Below are 20,875 nucleotides of genomic sequence, written 5' to 3'. Positions count from 1 at the left end.
ACAGAATGAGAATGCTAGATTAAATTATCATTAAGTTCCTTTCTAGCTCTAAAGTTCTATTAGATCTTCATAATGATTATAGTTTATTTTAGGATAATTCTTTGAACATGTTTAATTGACATAGGCTAACTCCATTAAACCAGGTAACTGAAAGTTTACCCTAAATTATAGGATCATGTTTTAAAAGATATGTTCTTGGAGAATAGTCAAGCCACTGGTATGTAAACTGTGCTTGCAGTTGGTTTGCTTCACAAGATAACTGAACATGTAAGGGAGATGGATGGCAGAAAGACATCCAAGCAGCTGCTATGTGTTGATTGAGAGAGGGCAACACTAAGAACAACAGGACAGTGTAACGCCAGAGAACTGACTCTAAAGAGCAACATTTTAAGCAGTGTGGTGTGGTTACTTATTGCTAACAAAGACAACAGTAGAAAGCTCTGGCTAATCAACAGCTGTCTCATATGGGATGACTCAACATTTATAGTAATATCATGCAGACTAAGAGGAAGGGCTATAAATGACAGACCTAGTAAATAGTGACTATAGTTCAAAAGAATTATTAGAGTTATAATGAACCTTAGAGATCATCTAACTCAACTCCCTCAATTTTAGAAAGAAGGAAACTGAGTTACACAGAAATTAAATGACTTGACTTAATAGTAAGTTATAGAGTTGATATTTTTAAAAAATCTATTGCATCACTCAAGAATGAGAAATCTTAAAATCATATAATTTTAGGGTTCATGTAGAAATAGTAAGAGTGCTGGACATGAAAACAGAAGGATCTGCATTCAAGTTCTGACACTGTCTAGCTGTATATCCCTGGACAAATCATTTAATCAGAACCTCAGCTCCATCCTCTATAAAATGGGTATAACAGTTCCTAACAACATTGTTGTGAGGATCATATGAAATAATTTATATAAAATTCCATGTAAAAATTAAAGCACTATATTATAGTTAGCTATTATTATATTACAGATTAGGAAAATGAAATAAATTAGTTCATAAATAAGTCTTTTCAGCTATATCCATATGTACCAATGGAAACTAGCAACATATTGAGATCAAGAAGAACTTTGATTAAGCAAGACCAAAATATTTGGAATATCTTTACCCAAAATATATTTTTCATATTTTTTATAAAAAAAGCATAATCTCCTGTGGAAAAAATATTATATGAATGTATTATACTTTGTTACTCTAAATGCTGCATGCTTTCATTGTTATAGGCATTGCTGCCACCAAAATAGATCAAAATTATCTTAATAAATTATTTCATGAAATAGTAGAGCCCAAACCAAAACAAAATAACGAGACCAAAAATTATTAATCAGAAGTCAAATTTCTGGTAATGTCCTTTTAGATTTACCTGATACTTGAACAATAGACTTGGATTAAGACTCTGAGTCTGCTTCTAAGATTAACAATATAATTATTACATGTATAGTTGGTATCATATTGCTTGCCTTTTTGTTGGTTAAGGGAGAGGCTGGAAGGAGGGAGAAAATTTGGAACTCAACTTTTTTTTTCAATTTTTAAAAATGTTATAAATAAATAACCAACTTTTTAAAGACAGAAACAAAACATGGTTGTTATATCTGTGTAGGATCTTCCAGCACTCTGGGCTTCCCAGTTGGTACTGGTACTTTCCTTCATGATCCACCAATGCAAATCTTTTTTTTTTTTTTTTTTTTTAGTGAGGCAATTGGGGTCAAGTGACTTGCCTAAGGTCACACAGCTAGTAAGTGTTAAGTGTCTGAGGCCGGATTTGAACTCAGGTACTCCTGACTCCAGGGCCAGTGCTCTATCCACTGCGCCACCTAGCTGCCCCTCAATGCAAATCTTAATACTATCATCTCTTACATGGTCTTAAAGGTTACCTACTGCTTATGTAACCCGATCATATTCACATAACCAATATCTTGTTGCAATCAGGATTTGAATCCAAGTCTTACTGATTTTAACCTAGCTCCCTAATTACTATGCTGTGCTTTCTCTCTCAGATATCCTTCAAAAATCTACTGTCAACTCCATGCTTCAATGAAGCATCAGAGTAGGACTTAGGTAGAGGAGCAGAGAATAAGTTTTGCAATAACAATCACCACAAAACTTTCAGAGTATGTACTAAATGTCAATATGCAGCAAGGGCCAGTAAAATGATGAAGTGCTTTGTCAAAGAACTGACCCATCCCTGTTTTTTTCTGAGTTGGGAGGGAGGGGAAGGTGAGGGACAATGGCTATTGATAAAAGCTGAGGAGATTTTTCTCCATTTAAAAATAAGATCCTACAGATAATTCCATAAATTAGAGACTCAGTCTTATCAAACTTTCCTTTGAAAATACAAACGCAAAGTCATTTCAAAATGTAAGGTCATTTGTTTTTTATTGTAAATTAGTTTAATCAGATAATGATGTAGAACTTTAGACAGCCAGAGGCATCACATTCCTTGTTGGTGGTAGGAGTATAAATTTCTATGAGAAAGGTAAGCAAAAGGATTAGGAGATATGAGTGAACAATTCTCTTTTTCCTGTTTAAATATTCTGTCTGATAATTCTTAACACATATTTAAATTTTTTATCAAGTTGCAAGATTCAAAAGATATAATTCTAGAAGACTACTCTCTTACTAGCTCTGATTGTTAAATAATTAAAGGTAACCTAAGCAAGTGGAGAGGACTGATCTAGGAAAAGAATTACCATTTATTTTGCTCTTCCTTAGAATTCCTAAATAGGATTCCTATATAGATAGATGGGTGGGTGGGTGGATGGATACATTTTTTACATACATATTTTTAATGAGTCACAGAAGGGTTAAGTAAATTATAACAATGCATATTCACCAAACAAAAAAATCTTAGAGACCTAAGTGTTATTCTTATTTTTTCAATGTCAGAGTTGTAGTGTGCCAATAATGGGGTCAAGTGGGGAGAAAGTTAAGTTAGATGATGTCCTCCCTTTCCCACTTCCTTTTGTACATTGTTTTTTCCCATTAGATTGAAATCTCCTTGAGGGCAAGAGCTATCTTTCTTTTTCTTATTTGTATCCCCAAGGCTTGACACAGTGGCTGGCATAAAGTTGTATCAAATACATGCTTGATAAATATTTATTGAATTGATTTGATCCTTCTTTGAATCTTTCTTCTCTGGTTCTAGATAGCTCTGATTTGATATCAAAATATCAAAAGTAACCTGGAGATGATTCAATACTGCCCCCAAGACCCCCCTATGACATTTAAATAGCTCCAATTTCACTTGTTGGCATAATTAATTCTGGGAGTAGTCATAGGTCTTTGAAGGCACCCTATTAAAGCAACAGAATTATTAATTAAAGCTATATTTATCATTTCTTTGGACATTGTTTACTTAGGATATACTAAATCACTTAATATGAGACTAGATAAAGCCAACTCTTCTAAATTGAACCTTATCTTGTTCTAGACAACTGCCAGAAGCAATTCTTCCTAAGTTAGAGATTTGTTATCTTTTGGGTGCTCATATTGAATTTCCTGGAATAGGTCATATATAGTTGAGTTAAAACAAAACATTTCAGAAGAATTAGCATAGAGAAATCTAGCTTTAATCTCTCCCCCTTCTAATACATCCTCCATGCTACTGCCAATTTATCTCCATAAAGGAGTCCTGATGATGTCATTTCCATCTTCAAAAAGGTTTCAGTGGGGACGGCTAGATGGTGCAGTGGATAGAGCACTAGCCCTGGAGTCAGGAGTACCTGAGTTCAAATCCTTCCTCAGACACTTAACACTTACTAGCTGTGTGACCCTGGGCATGTCACTTAACCCCAATTGCCTCACTTAAAAAAAAAATTTTTAAAAGGTTTCAGTGACTCCCCATTGCTTAAAGAAGTGGTCTCACAATGGAGGTCCAGGACTTCTAAGAGACTGATGCATGACATGAGGGAGATATGCTATAATATCAAGAGATATGTAATCAAATAATTATAGGGTAGGATAAAGGGTCACCTTCCGTGCAATGGTCAGAAATTTCTATAGCTCCCAAAGGAAAAACACCAACCTTTATTCCATACTCTTGCATCCTCCTGGCACTATGAAAGTTTTCAACCTCATCTTGTTGGACACTTGGAGTAGTTTAAAGCTAATCTAATTCTGGCACTTAAGGCAGCAGATACACAGGTACCTTTGGGAAAATCCTCCCCACCCACTCCCAGCATGCCCATCCTCTGTCATCCAGGTCTACTTGTGGCTGTGGCAAGTGACTCCCTAATATGGTAAACTATGTGCTGCAAGGTAGTAACCATTGAGTGTGAGCTCTCCACTCTATACACCCCCATATGCCACTTTTTATTTTGATTGGAACAGAATTATTCACCTTGAATGAGCATGCATGGGTGAATTGCAATCAGCAGTTCTTAGAACATAGTAGACACTTAATGAATGCTTTTTGACTGACTGTACCACAGATGCCTTTGAATTATCTTTCCCTTAAAACACACCCTTCTGGGGCAGCTAGGTGGCGCAGTGGATAGAGCACCGGCCCTGGATTCAGGAATACCTGAGTTCAAATCTGGCCTCAGACACTTGACACTTACTGGCTGTGTGACCCTGGGCAAGTCACTTAGCCCCCATTGCCCTGAAAAAAAAAAAAACACACCCTCCTGAATTTCCCTGGCTGAGGACACCAGCCCCTTTCTAGTCAACAGGTATACAACCTTATTTATCGTCGTCCTTGACTGCTCATATCTACTTACCTCACATATCCATGAAGTTATGAAATTTTGACCTTTCTACCTCCCCCACATCCATTTGCTTATTTTTCACTAACAGGCACCAACCCAGTTTAGGCCTTCATCACCTTTGGCTTAACTTTTGTAATAGTCTTCTGATTGAGCTCTCTGCTTCATGTCTCTATCCTCTCCATTCTATACTAAATGTGTCTCTCAGAGATTTTCCTAAAGTGTAGGTTTGACTTCCTCCCACTGATATTTACTTTATAAATCCCTGTGTTTTCAACTTGAATACACCTACCTTTTCAGCTTTAATTTGGGTTATTCCTCTTTCTGAATGGTACGGTACAGCAAAATTGACCTACTTTTTATTCCTCAAACTCATATAGGACACAATTAAAATATCCAAATATGAATAAGAAATTACAGTTTGACATCATGCATTTAGCTGAATAGTTCCCTATACACATTAAAGGTACTAATGAAGGGCAGCTAGGTGGCACAGTAGATAGAATATCAGGCTTGGAGTCAGGAAGACTCATCTTCCTGAGTTCAAATCCAGCCTCAGACACTTACTAGTTGTGTAACCCTGGGCAAGCCAATTAATCATATTTGCCTCAGTTTCCTCATCTGTAATAGGAGCTAGATAAAGAAATGACAAACCTTTATAGTAGCTTTGCCAAGAAAACCCCCAAATGAGGTCATGAAGAGTCAGATACAATTGAAAAATGACTGAGCAACAAGTGAAATAACAAACCCATTTCTTATCTTTGTTAGTAATTAATTATTCAGCTACTATTAGCATATACATAAAGAATAGATTTGTATTAAAAATGTTCTGCTAAATTAAAATCAGAAAAATTATCCCATTTGCTTCTTAATTTTTCAAAGAGTTTTCTAGGCCACTTGGGAGAGGCACACCCATGAGCCAGGATCCAATGACTTTTTTGAATTCTGTATGCTTACACCAACACACAAAGAATCCTACCTGCTGAACAGCTGTCTTATGCATTGAATCTAATCATCTATTAGTTAATTGTTGTACTGGTTATCTTTCAATTATAAAGAATCTTTAAAAAAAAAAACTTAACCTGTTTTGGTAGCTACATTGATCAAGTTGGCTGAATACTTAATACTTATAAGGATAGGTATTGGACCTGTGATTTCATAGGTTACTACCAATGTAGATAAGCATTTGATTAGCAATTTATCATCTTAGAACACTTTCTAAGGCACTATGAGATCCAGTGACTTTTTCCATAGTCTCACAGGTAATTTGTGTCAAAAGCAGGATTTGATCTCTGGTCTTCTAGGCTCTGAAGTCAGCTGTCTACTCATGTTGCCATGTTATATCTTCTACTACTAACAAATAGTTATTATTTATACATGCACCATATCCCCCAAGATATAGACAGAAAAATTTTAAAAATAATGAAGCATATTGAATCATATTGCTCTGAAAGCAAACCCTTAAAAGACAATTTATTATTTATTTCATCTTTTTAAAATTTCCATTTGGGATTTAATGAATTATATATTAGTTCAATAACATATTATATGTTATAAAGTATATCCATATATACACATGTGTACATGTGAAATGTATACACACACACATATATGTGTGTGTGTGTGTGCTTGCATATATGCACATGTATATACCTGTGCTCAATAATTCTTTTCCTGACAGGGGTGTAAGATCAAAAAGTTTGTAGACTAACAGTTTAAAAAGTAAAGTTGAGATTCTGTACCATGGTGTTCAAAGTTATTTATGCTTTGATTTCAAGACTGATAGATAGATAGACATATAAGTATGTGTGTGTATATGTATGTATGTATGTAATCTTATATTCCACTACTCCCCTAAGTATGTTCTAACTCAAATGGACCACTCAGTAGGCCCTAAATGTGCTCCACTCAGCCATGTCTTCTAATTTCTTCTCACACTAGTCTTTTCAGATGAAATGCCTTTCATCAAAGTTCTACTTAAATGTTACCCATTCCTCAAGGCCTAGTTATCCCAGGAATCCTTCCTTGATTTCCCCAACCAGAGATGCTCTTATGTTCTTGCAAATTCCTATAGCACTTTGTACTGCTCACATAGCCCCTATCACATTCGTCCTTAATTTAAAAAATATATATATTTCTTCAAAAAGAAAAAAGAACTATTAGTAGACTCCTTGAGGACAAGGAGTAAATCTCTGTAGTTTCTACATAATAGCAACTCAACAAATATCAGTGGAATGTTGAGTAAATGAATGAATGAAAAAGCAATTATAATCTGATTTGGCATGGAAGCTTCAGAATGCATCTGCTTTCTTCAATAATGAAATGGAACTATAATATCAACAATGTTGGGAATCCCTTCAGTGATGTGGAACTCAGACTATGCAGATCTTTTCATCCTATATAATTCTTGTTCACATGCTTCCAGAAACATACCACAGGGAATTTATCTAATATGTGAATTGGGTAAATGTTCTATACACTGTGCCATGACTGTGTTTCATTACTCAGGAACATTATTTGTTCCTAGCTTTAGTGAGTATATGCTTCTTATCATTATTTTACATAAGACCAAGCCATTTGTTTAAGAATTGATGTTTTCGGGGCAGCTAGGTGGCGCAGTGGATAGAGCACCGGCCCTGGAGTCAGGAGGACCTGAGTTCAAATCCAGCCTCAGACACTTAACACTTACTAGCTGTGTGACCCTGGGCAAAGTCACTTAACCCCAATTGCCTCACTAAAAAAACAAAACAAAAAGAATTGATGTTTTCCTAATCTTCATGATGATCAGATATCATTTTTGAAGGATAACACAGAATTACCTTTATTTGTTAATCCAAGTTTCCTGGCTGATATAACTTATGATCAGTGTGTAGCAGGCCTACAACAAAATACATAGGATTATTGCAGGGGCAGGGTTCTTTTGCCTATTGAAATCCTAAAGAAACAAAGCAAAACAATTGTTAAGTTATCTTTCCTTTATCTCTGGGTACTCTTCCAAAGGGAGGATACTGGAATCAGTGGAAGTCCCATCACATATGAAAGCAAAGGTGGGTGGGGTATCAGTCAAAGAAGTGATAAGGCAACATGAACATTGATGGCATGAAGCGAGTACTAAAGTGATATTATGCAAATGTTTTCTTTTTCTCTTGAGCATTAGTGAAGGAGAAAGGGGCTTATGGGTTGAACCCCTGAAAGATTGGCTTTTAAGTGCTTTTTCCCCCTTGAGTAAGTGAGATGGGAAAAGGAAGAAAAAAAAAGCAGGGGGAGAAGGAATTTAGCCTCAAAGGAATAATTTTTAATGATTGTTTGTCCCTGTGTATCTGAATGATGTCAGGAAAGAACAGGAAAGGGCAGATGGTAAAATGAACATCTCACCCCAAAGTGGGTGTTCACATGGAGTTTTCTCTCATAATCTTCAGGAAAAGTTAGAAAAGTTGAATTATTCTGAAATAGACACCATCTCCATCTTCTTTGATTCCTAACTTCAGCATGTATATCTGAGCAAAATTTTAAAAAAACATCAAAATTATTCAAAGTTTAACTAATTATATTGTTATCATTTTTTCTAAATAGATCAACAGGAAAAACAAGCAAAAATTTACTTTAAATGTCAGATGAAAGATAAATCTGTGGCTTTTTCTTCTATTATAAAATGTTATGGCTACTAGTTCATGATACCATATGCACAGTAAGTGTTGAATGAATGAATTAATGATTCAGTGAGTGAGTGAATCAATTAATATCACCACCCAGGACAAACAAAAACAACAATTTTCTGGTAATATAAATAAGAGTGTCTGTCTCGAGTTCATTATGCAAATTCTAGATAGATATCATAATATCTTTTTTTTTTTTACTTCTTTGATTATAAGAAGATTAAACTGGACTCTAAATTCTAGACTATGGTAAAAGAGAACAAGGAAAGAAGTGAAATAAAGTAAAAGGCATCTTCAGAATACATAGTGTTCCTTATATTGAAAAGAAAATAGAAGACACTTCTTTGCTCTATAAAGAAGTGCTATATCATGCTGATCATTTAGAGGGTAAATCAACACCCTATAGTATCTTTTCGATATTCTTGTAGTCATAGAGGAAGTGCCATCTTAGGATGGAAGTCATAGAGATGACTAACAGCTCCATGCAGAACATGGTACAGTGTGCAATTACAGTCAGTCCTGGTGGCCTTTACTGCATCTGGCATCGTTATATGATAAAATGGTTCCTAATTGTAGTATTGATTTTTTAATGGAGTTTTCTTCTAACACACTCTAAGTAGAGATATGACCACATACCACAGATGTATCACCAGGGGGTATATATCTATAAAATGTGCATAGTAGGCACATGGATGCTGGCTGTGTGTTTGTTACTTAGCAGCTAAAGAAGACAAAAAACGTCACAGAAGTAGAGCAAGAAGGATGTTTACTGGTATTACATTTGCATAAATGTCATCCCCATTGAGAAGAGATCTTGTAACAGTTCTCTATTTTCATCTTGTAAACTGGTAGGTTACCATATATAACAGTGTAGCTATTATATATAAAGGTGTGCCAGATATAATACATGCATACATATATATGTATATTGCCATTTTGTTGGGCAGCTAGGCAGCACAGTGGATAGAGTGCTGGGCCTACACTCAAGAAAACTCATATTACTGAGTTGAAATCTGGCCTCAGACACTTACTAGCTGTGTGACCCTAGGCAATTCAACTTAACTCTGTTTGCCTCAGTATCTTCATCTGTAAGATGAGCTAAAGAAGAAAATAGCAAACCACTCTAAGAAAACCCCAAATGGGGTCATGAAGACTTGGACATGAGTAAAACAATTGAACAACAAAAACAAAAATTCAGATCATATATCATATATTTAGTTGAAAGGGATTTTCATTGTCACTGTTATAGTTTATCTGAGCTGGCCTTTCCCAATCCCTCCAAAAGATTGATAGCTTAGTGATATGAATAATCTTCTGTCAGCAGATTCACAGACTCTGGCCCTTAAGCCATTGCAATGTTAATATTTTTTTTCTTCAATGAGAAAAGAATGTAAATATCACCACCACCACCACCACCATCATCATCATCACTTTGAAGAATCTGGAATCCCTAGGGCATTCATACAGTACAATGACACAAATATACATTGAGTACCTACTGGAATGATAAATTGTGATAGGCACCAGGCTGTTAAGGAACTCCTCCTTTGGTAGTCTCTTACTTGACTTTTAGCTCCTTAAAGTGGGGCACTGTTTCCAGGGGGCAGTGTCCCAAGTTTCCCAGCTTTAGGGTTTCCAGGTGGTATGATTTAGGGAGAGGCAGGTTCTTCACTAGTCTGCCCTGTTCCCTGGTCCATAGATAACCCCAGGCCAACTTGCTAATTAATCAGACAGCAAAACTTTATGTACTGTGGTTGTTAGCTCCCACAAGCCTGTGGCCCTCCCCTACCTAGGCCACTGCTACTCAAGCCTATTTCCTGGTTCCCAACAGGGGTGAAAAACCCAAGTTCTGCCTCAGCACCAGCAGAGACCCCTGAAATCCGCTCTCCTCCCCACCAACCACTCAGCCCTCTCACAAGACTTTGAGCTCAGTTCCAGATGACACTGGCACTGCAGCTGATTCAGAGGCTCTGGGGGTCTCTTTCCCTGGCTCAGCCTTCCTGGAACTGGATCTGTGTCAGCATGACTGTGGGGTTGGGCTCCCTCCTCCTTTAGTAGTTATCTTTCATTAGGTGATTGGGTCTAAAAAGTCTTGACACTCTCCAGGAATTCCTCTTCCTCTCTTCAGAAAGCTGGGCCTAGGTACTTTCGATCCCTTCATACCCTAGAAAGAGATGTCCTCAATCATTTCATATGTCTAAATGTTCTTTCTTTTTGGAAAATAGACTTAACATATATGCATCTAGAGATCAGCAATTCCTCCTTCATTTTCATCAATGCTTAAAGATTCCTTGTTCCAGCCACTCACGTGGATTCTCATCTATAGTTGTGATCTCTCATATTTTGCTAGAAATAATTCTCTAACCTTGCAGGAGAGGTCTAGGTATCTAGTCCTAGCTCTATTACCTTCTACATTGTTGTATCCCCTGATTCATAGTAATAGGAAGAATTTTTGTGTTAAAAAAGATTGTATTTTTAATGAGAGAAGCCTTTTGGTTTATTCAAAATTCCACACATTTTCCCAAATGTGGCCTCATCTCTTCCCTTGCTACTATTTTCTTGTTCTGGGTTCAGCTAATTGTTCATTTGCAGTTTCTATGCACTATTGAACTCATGGGAGGGCAGGCCACTAAGCTGTTTGATGCAACTCAGTTAGAATTAATTAAAATATATTAAATACTATTATGTGCCAGACCTTATGCTTGGTGCTGGGAATTCAAAAATAAAATGAAATAGTCCTTACCTTCAAGGAGTTTATACTCTACATGATAGAACAGAGATAAGAACATTCAAAATATATTCCTAGTAAATACAGGTAACAGGGGTGGAAGTGCTAATATCTGGGTAATATGAGGGAAGGTCTTTTCACTTGAGCTGAGCTTTAAAGAGAGTTAGGGGTCCCAAAAGGTAAAATGAAGGAGAATATGGCAATTAGGTGGCCCAACAGATAGAGCATTAGGCCTAGAATCAAGAAGGTCTGTGTTCAAATACAGCCATAGATACTTATCAGCTGTGTGACCAAGGGTAAATTGATTAACCTCTGTTTGTTTCAGTTTCCTCATCTACAAAATGGGGATAACAACAGTATCTCCCTTCCAGAAATCTTGGGAAGACCAAATGAAATTACTGTAAAGCATTTAGCACAGTTAGCACAGTGTCTGGTACATAGTAACTACTATTTAATGTTAGCGATGAATCATCAATCAATGGTTGTGGTGGTAGTGATGGTGATGGTGGTGGTGATGCTTATTTCAGACATGAGTCCTAGGGGCAGCCTGTGAAAAATCATGGAGATGGGAAATGGAATTTTGTACATGAAGAAAAGCAAGTAGGCCAAAAATCATAGCTTGGTGGTAGATTGTGAAGGTCCTTATATGCCACATCAGAGTAGTTTCTATTCTACCCTAGAGGCAATAAGAGAGCCATTAAAGCTTTTTTGAGCAGATCTATGCTTTAAGAATTTCAATTTGGGGCAGCTAGGTGGCTCAGTGGATAAAGCACTGGCCCCGCTCAGTACCTGAGTTCAAATCTGGCCTCAGACACTTGACACTTACTAGCTGTGTGACCCTGGGCAAGTCACTTAACCCTCATTGCCCTGCAAAAAACAAAACAAAAAAAAAGAAAAGAATTTCAATTTGGAACTATATGGAATATCAATAGGAAAGGCACATGACTAGATTGAAGGAGGTCAAATCAGGTGGACTATAGTAGTCCACCTGAAAAGTGGTCAGGGTGTAAATTAGCATAGTTAGGGTGAGAATGGAGGAAGGAATTGATGTGAAAGATGTTGTAAAGGTAAAATCAATATGACTTGGCAACTGATTGGATGGGGGTTGTAAGTAAAGTGAAGAGTCAAGAAAAAATTCAACATTTACAAGAAGGATAAGTGGAATACTAGTGGTGACCTCTACAGAAATAGGAAAGTTAGGAAAAGGGAAGAGAGAGCAAGGAAAAAGGGGTTAAGGAAAAGATAAATAATTTATTTTTAAACATGCTAAACTTGCCATACCTGGGATATCTAGGTGAAGATGTCTAAAAGACAGTTAGAGATGTAACCCTATATCTTAGGAGTAAAATGAGGGCCGTGTTTGTAGATTTTGGATTCTCCTACATATAAATGAAACTGCAATCACTGAAAGAGTGCAGAGAGAGAGAGAGAGACAACTGCAAAGAGAGAAGAGTGCTCCAGTAAACACAACCTTAGGCCATGGTGGGATATAGATAATGATTCAGCAAAGGATATGGAAAAGAATTGGTTATACAGGGGAAAAAAGTATTGTCATGAAAATCCAGAGGAGAGAAATTATCTAGAATCAGGGGGAATTGAAATGACATAAAATGCTGCGGAGACACCAAAAAGTACGAAGACTGGGAAAAAGATCTTTGGATTTAACAATAAAGTGAGTATTGTGAACTGGATTGAGTAGTTTTTGTCAAATGATGGGGACAGAAACTAGACTGCAAAGAGTGGAGAAGTAAGAGGTTAAAAAGCAGAAGCCATGAATATAAGCTGGGTTTTTTTGTTTGTTTGTTTTGTCTTGTTTTAATAGGAGCTTGGCTATGAAAGGGAGAGAAGTTATAGAATTCTGGTGATTATAGTATACTAAAATTTCACTTCAGGATGTAGAAATTCCCATCCACACAACCCCCAACACTATAATTAATGATGGTGGAAAGAGAAAAATTCCTTAAATCAGAAAAGTGTTGCTGCCCAAATCTAGGGTTCTCAACTTACAAGACAAGCCTACCACAGTGGCATAGTTTGGGGTTGTTGAGACTGGTGAAAAGCGCTGGAAAGCTCATGAAATGGTAAGGATTTGATGAAATTCTTGGTAATCAAGGGTATAGTTAGCTTCATCTTTCTTTCTCCTAGTCCCAGGCTGTCATAGACATGGAGTTTCCCTCTCTGGGATGGCCCCTGAGAAGAAGAAGAGAAGAGAAAACCATACTACTCTTTAAAAGATTATATATTCAGGAAGCTAAGTAGCATAGTGGATAGAGCACGGGCCCTGGAGTCAGGAGGACCTGAGTTCAAATCTAGCCTCAGACACTTGGCAACTTACTAGCTGTGTGACCCTGGGCAAGTCACTTAACCCCAACTGCCTCACCAAAAAAAAAAAAAAAAAAAAAGATTATATATTCATTCCAGGGTGCATGACCATCAAAAGGGAAGACCATCACCAATCCTCACACTCTCTTATACCTGTACAGATTATGAATTATGCACAAGAGATAAAATTATTTTAACTGTTTCCATGGACTAAGACACCAAGAAATCTATTGAGGTGACAACCCAATGAGTCAAGAGCAGAGACCAATCTGTCACTCATAACCCTCACCCACTCCTCTACTGACCACAACGCTCTGACAGGGCTACACAGAATAACCCATGGGCCTCTGACACAGCATAACATTTCCCCTCCCCCTACTTGTGCCTCAAAAAAATAATCAGACCCTTGCTCTGACTGGCATGTCAGTGTTACCATGCTCTATGCTGCAAGTCAGTCAGAGAACTAAGGAACAGAAGGAAACCAGCAAGACACTAAGAGGGGGGTGTGTGTGTGTGTGTGTGTGTGTGTGTGTGTGTGTGTGTGTGTGTGTGTGTGTGTGTGTGTGTGTGTGACTACTCAGACTTGGATGGTGTTTCAGTATTCAATAGTGGTCAGTTCTGTCCCTTAAGGAGTCATAAAAGGCAGAGATTGAGGCAGTGTAAGTGTAAATGACTCAGCATCACATAAAGTTAAGACAACTCTGAGATCAACCTCAGGTGAAACCACCCTCAAAGTGGGAAGAAGACAAAAAGGTGAGCAGAATACCTTTTAAAATTCATGAATAAATGTTGCAAAACAAAGGGAAATGAATCAACATCTAATGAAGAAGAGGGACCTGCATATTACTGAGTGGGTAGAACCATGGCAAGATGTCTTTGAATAGTTTAAGAGAGAAAAAAGAACTTGCAATACAGCATTTAAGGCCTGCACAGCAGAAGAAATTAGCAGGGTAGAAAAACTTTAATCCACCATGATAAACCTCAACTGAGAAACAAAAGTAAAAATTGATAGGGAATCCAAATACACTGAAATAAAGAGAAAAACTATAACATTAAAAGAATATATCTCAGGGGCAGCTAGGTGGTGCAGTGGATAAAGCACTGGATCTAGATTCAGGAGGACCTGAGTTCAAATCCAACCTCAGACACTTGACACTTAACTAGCTGTGTGACCCTGGGCAAGTCACTTAACCCTCATTGCCCTGCAAAAACAAAAACAAAAGAATATATCTCTAACCAATCAAAACATTGATCTCAAAAACAAAATGTTTAGAGACAACTTAAAGATTATAGGGTTCTCCCCCAAACCTGACAATTCTAAAACATCCAAATGCTACATTGCAAGAAATAATACTAGAAACCTGCCCCAAAAATCTGAACTACAGAAAAAGTGACTGCCAATTGGAAGAATCCACAAATTGCCCCCAGGGGAAGGAAAAATTAAACAACCATCCTATGTTGGAAACTCCAAGACATGTTGTGGTTAAATGGAACAATTATGTAGATAAAAAACAAATTCTGCAAGTGAACAGGAGAAAGACTTTCAAATATAAAGGAAAGGAAATTAAAATAATTTAAGAATCTTTGACCCCTGCCTTTATAGTGCAGATTTCAGTCCTAAGGAACCATGTCTCTCAGTTTTAACACTGTTTCTATGAAATTAACTTTCTCCTCTATTGTTTTTATCTAAATAATATTGGGGAGAGTGGAAAGCCAATGCTCTTCTGAATTAAAAACATTTCCTTACTCAGACTAGCCTTTTGTATATGACTTTCTCTTCCATTATACCACTAAGTATGGAGCAACAACTAAATTAAATGAGTGCCTTAAGAGCTGAGAAAGAATTTCTTTTTTTGAATGGCATACATAAGCACTTAGTAATCCTTATTGTTCTTCAATGGGATTTATAACTTAAATGGGTAACCCTTTCAGATTTCACAAGCCAACAATAAGACAAAGACAGACCAGTATCGAATGACTGATTCCTGACAAACACCCTCTAGAGCTTCTCAAGAGAAAGGCTATTGATGAGTTACTTAGTTGGCACTACAACATAGTCTTCTTCCTTTTGAAGGATATATAAAATACAGGTTGTAATTACTTGAGGTTCCTGACAGTCCCAAGGTTCTTGGGTGAGGATGGATAAGGAAGGAATTGACCAAAATGAATCCCATGAACTTTTGCACCTGGGTAGAGGGAGGTCAAGATCAGGTCATCAAATGTTGGTAAGGGATATTTTTAGAAATAAGCAGACTTGGGGCAGCTAGATGTCGAAGTGAATAGAGCACCGGCTCTGGAGTCAGGAGTACCTGAGTTCAAAACCAGCCTCAGACACTTGACACTGTGAGATTTAAAATTGGATATTAGATCATAAATCTCCCCTCTTTAACCTTTCCCTTAATTTATCTCCCAGACTAGTAAATGGAAGAAGCTTCTGGTTTTCTAGTTAGAGCTTTTATTGTATGGTAGTCACAAGGTGATGTTGATTAGAAGGATAGGAAAGTAGAAACACAATACAAATCGTCTTAAGTCTAAGCTTAGTCTATATTCCGTATAAAACTCACCAAAAGGTGAAGGCCATCTTTGGGGAGAGAGAGACCTTGTCAAGCTGCTGCTAACCGCGAGCCAGGCCTACTCGAACTCTCATCAGCATCAGCCTGTGCAGCACAGTCAGGAGACCAGCAGAGCAGGAAAAAACTCCCACTTCCATTCTCTCCTTGCCTTTTAAGCTCGCACCCCGGAAGTCGAGTGCGTAGCAGGCAGTCTGACGTGCGCAGCAGGCGGACTGGCGTGTGTAGCTCATGCCTTTGGTCTCCTCCCCAAAAGGGTGGTCCTTCAAAAACTGGCGTCTTTCAGTTATCCTAACCAACTGTTAAAAAACTTTCATATTTTTTTACCACAACACTTACTAGCTGTGTGACCCTGGGCAAGTCACTTAACCTCAATTGCCTCACTAAAAGGCAAAAAAACAAAAAACAACAACAACAAAGAAATAAGCAGGCTTCTTGCTCCTTTTGGAGCACTAAAAAAGTGTTACCAACAATTATGAAGATTTGGACATGAAACTGAAGTGTTTTCTTCATGGTTGCTCACTGAAGGCAAGGGATATAAAAAAGAAAAATCCTTTTGGAACAGGAACAACTGGGTAGGAATATGGTATCTAAGAATGGGATTTGGATTTCAGGATCATGGTAGATCCCTGGTCAAGAATGAAGTACACCTAACAAAGAATTTGGGGGGTGGGGGGGGAGGCGCAGGGCAATGAGGGTTGAATGACTTGCCCAGGGTCACACAGCTAGTAAGTGTCAAGTGTCTGAAGTTGGATTTGAACTCAGGTCCTCCTGAATCCAGGACCAGTGTCATATTGATTTTGAATTTATTGAGGAATATGGTACAAGGTATTGATAAAACTATCTGCATTTGCTAATGACATGATGTTTTCTTTAGAAAATTCTAGGAAATCACAAAATATATTGATTGAAATGATTCATAGTTTTAGCAAAGTAGTGGGCTACAAAATTCACACAAAACCAACAGTATTTCTATGTAATGATAACATAATTGAAGAAGTAATAATAGAAAGGGAGATTTCAGTCAAAATAACTACAAAATGCATACAATATTCGTGACAATCTACAAAAGTTCACAAAATACTTATATAGATTAAATTACAAACCCTTTTTTAAATTATAAAAGTATTTTATTATTTTCTAGTTACATATAGAAATAGTTTTCAACATTTGTTTTTTATAACATTTCTAACAAACGCTTCTTAAAGAAATAAGAAAAACCCAACTTAAATAGCATAAGTAGTATTAGGTGTTCAGGGCTGGGTTGTGTAAATGTAATAAAAAAAATACCATTAAATATATTTAATTCACAGCTTTAATGCTAAACCATACTATCAAAAAGATACTTTGGAGAAGTTGAAAAAATAAAAATTCATTTGGAGAAACAAAGATCTATAATATCAAAGAAAACAATGAAAAAGGTAGAGATAAAAGAATAGTACCTCGGGGGCGGCTAGGTGGAGCAGTGGATAAAGCACCGGCCCTGGATTCAGGAGTACCTGAGTTCAAATCTGGCCTCAGACACTTACTAGCTGTGTGACTCTGGGCAAGTCACTTAACCCCCATTGCCCCGCAAAAAAACAACAACAACAAAAAAGAATAGTACCTCAAAATACAGCAGCAATCATAAAAATTATTTGGCATTAATTAAAAAATAGAGTAGTACTCCAAAGGAACATACTAGAAAAGGGAGAATCAGAAACAATGGAACTCAATATACTAGTTTTAAGATGAGTTAAAAAATATACTTAGGAAAAAAAATCACTATTAAATAAAAACTTCTAAGAAATATGGAAAACAAGTCTCCCAGATATTAGGCTTAGACCAATACCTTGTACCATATTCCTCAATAAATTAAAAATCAATATGACATTAATGATCATGCTATATAAAAATTAGAAGAGTAGCAGATCATATACTTTTAACAACAGTGGGAAGAAAAGCAATGTAATTTGGTATTAGTCATTAACTATAGCATTTCTAAAGATAGCTGAGCAGGTAACTTTAATGGATAGGTTGCTCACCACATTGTTACTGAGGCTACCTTCTAACTTACTGTCAAACAATCTGATAACCATAATCTTTGAATAATCAAACTGACTGGAGATTCAAAGAGAAGTGGACAGATGTATCCTGGCTAAAATATGATGGATTATCAATAATGACTTGAACATAAGTCATATTTATATAATGTTTTAAAGTACTTTCCAAACAATAGCCCTGTGGCAAGAATTGTCATTATCTTCATTTTCATGATAAGAAATGAATGCCTGGAGAGGTTTAATTGATGGGATTCCAACTCAAAGACCAGTATTCATTGCATTCATTATAATAACATATCTATTCTTGTTTTTTGGTTTTGTTTTTTTGGTTTTTGGTTCTTTTTGGCAAGGCAATGAGATTTGAGTGACTTGCCCAGGATCCCACAGCTAGTAAGTGTCAAGTGTCTGAGGCTGGATTTGAACTCAGGTCCTCCTGAATCCAGGGCCAATGCTTTATCCAATGTGCCACCTAGCTGCCTCTAACATATCCATTCTCAAAGGAGTTCTAAACAAATGATAGGAACTACTTTCACAATAGCCCTATGACGTATGTAGAAATAAAGGAATATGATTTCTATTTCGTGAGAATTAGAAGTGATCTGATGGCAAGAGAAGACTAGGAACCAGAAATCCTGGGTTTGTATTTCTCATTATGCCACTTACTACCTGATTTGGGGCAAATTATTCCAAATCTTGGAGGAGCACATAAGACTAAGTGAAAATTTAAATTAAATTGTAAGGGGATGTCACGTTTTCGTTATGGGAAATGCACTTTCCCTGAATTCTTTGAGCCTTTGCCTTTACTTTTGTGCATGTTGTTTCTTGCTTTTTCAGAATACAAATTACTCTTCATCTACTTAAATCGGCAACTGATCGACCTCAAACCCCTTGGTGACTTAGGTGGATGGCTACACTCAGCCCATGGAGATATAAGGGCAGATGAGAACAATTTGTTTCAATGGCCACAAAGGCAGCTGACAGCTGATACAGGAGCTGTGGAGAACTCAGCATTTGGTCAGACATCAAAGATGCCAAGGTCATCCACAGCATTCTGCATTTTCCCGACTTTCGTCTCTCAACTGACCTTCAATGACTCTGGAAGAGAGAGTGAGGCTGGCACTCTCTGCAACTCTGCTCACTTAAAGGTAATTCACATGGAAGTCAAGATGTCACCCCATGACTCATTGGTTCTCTTTAAAATAAAGGATAAGGGGCGGCTAGGTGGCGCAGTGGATAAAACACCGGCCCTGGATTCAGGAGGACCTGAGTTCAAATCTGGCCTCAGACACTTGACACTTATCATCTGTGTGACCCTGGGCAAGTCACTTAACCCCATTGCCCCGCAAAAAAAAAACAACCATAAAATAAAGGATAAAACTTATCCTTCAAGACCCAGAACAAATTCTATGTTTTCTAACAAACTTGGACTATTCCAGTCTGAAGTGATCTCTCCTTCGACTGAATTCCCACCATACTCATTGTCTGTAGTCCTCATTTAGCATTTTTCATATACTGCCTTGTGATATAGCACTTTTTGTGACATATTTAGAGGAATCTGGAGATTTAGCACTATACAAAAAAATAGCAGAAAAATGGAAGGGTTACAGCCCTATATGTTTTATCTACACATTTACATTGTAAGCAATTAGAAGATGTCATATTCATTTTTGTGTCTCCCCCCACCCCAATACAACAGTGTTTGAATTCCATAGGTATTTGTTGAGTAAATCATACGTGCTACCAAGCATGGTAATACCTGCAACTGGGAAGGCTGAGACTGTTGGATCATTTGAGTTTATAGTAGGGTTGAAGCCAATTGGGAATCCACATTAAGTCTGGTACCAATATGCTAAGCACCCAAGGAGAAGGGAGGGGCACAAGACTGTTTATTGAATGGTAAACTGATCCAGGGATCAAATAGAACAAAGCAAATCTTCCTTGCTAATCAAAAGTTTTGTCAGGACTGTGAGTGGTTGCTGTACTTTCAGCCTGGGGCAGATAAGTAGAAACAATCTCAAAAAAAAAAAATCAATCAAGATAATAACTTGTCTTATTTCTCATGGACTCTAACATTTCAAATAGACAAGCAAAAAAATGTTTAACATGTGAATAAAAGAGTTGCTACTTAAAGATTTATCCTGTATTTTAAACTCTAACACAAAAATGCCATATAATATTTTTTAAAAGTCTACTGCCCATCGATATCTGTGTTGAGCAGTCCTAGCTATGCCCAATTTTCAACTAAATACATGGATAGCCAACATTCGGTCACATGAGCACTAGAAAATTGTATCCCTGACTACCAAAATATCAAATTCAACCTCTTTCATCTCCTAAGATCTAAATTTCCTTTCTCTCTCTCTTTTTAATCAATAATGCTCAAGATATTTCGTTAAAAGAAAAAAACTCTGGGGTTTCTATTCACAGAAAGCTTTAGGGTAAAGAACAGAGCTGGGAAGAGAGAGGAACAAAACACATATCATAACTTGAGTTTTCAGCATTTTTTTTAGCATTAGGATTTCCTGTTTTCCTCCCTTGTGTCATAGACATAACATTGCTTGTCTCATCATCACCAAAAAGCTGCAACGGCTGCCAGCCAGAGCTGCTGGGAAGTCATAAACAGATCATGTGGCTTCTGAGTTAAGGGGAAGCATTTAGACAAATTAAAATCCTCCAGGGCTAATTCAGATGAATATTCTGAACTACTCAACCCTTTGGACACAAGACATTTTGTCCAAGCAAGAAGTCCATCCCTTAGGTTTGGGCAAACACATGCCATTTTACAGGTTAGTCAGCACCAGGTTTACTAATCTGTAAGTAGATAGACATCCATAGATGTAGT

This window comes from Dromiciops gliroides, chromosome 3 (genome assembly GCF_019393635.1).
Source record: "Dromiciops gliroides isolate mDroGli1 chromosome 3, mDroGli1.pri, whole genome shotgun sequence".
NCBI classification, from domain to species: domain Eukaryota; kingdom Metazoa; phylum Chordata; class Mammalia; order Microbiotheria; family Microbiotheriidae; genus Dromiciops; species Dromiciops gliroides.
The sequence above is the reverse complement of the archived record's forward strand: the minus strand, read 5'-3'. Positions refer to the sequence as shown.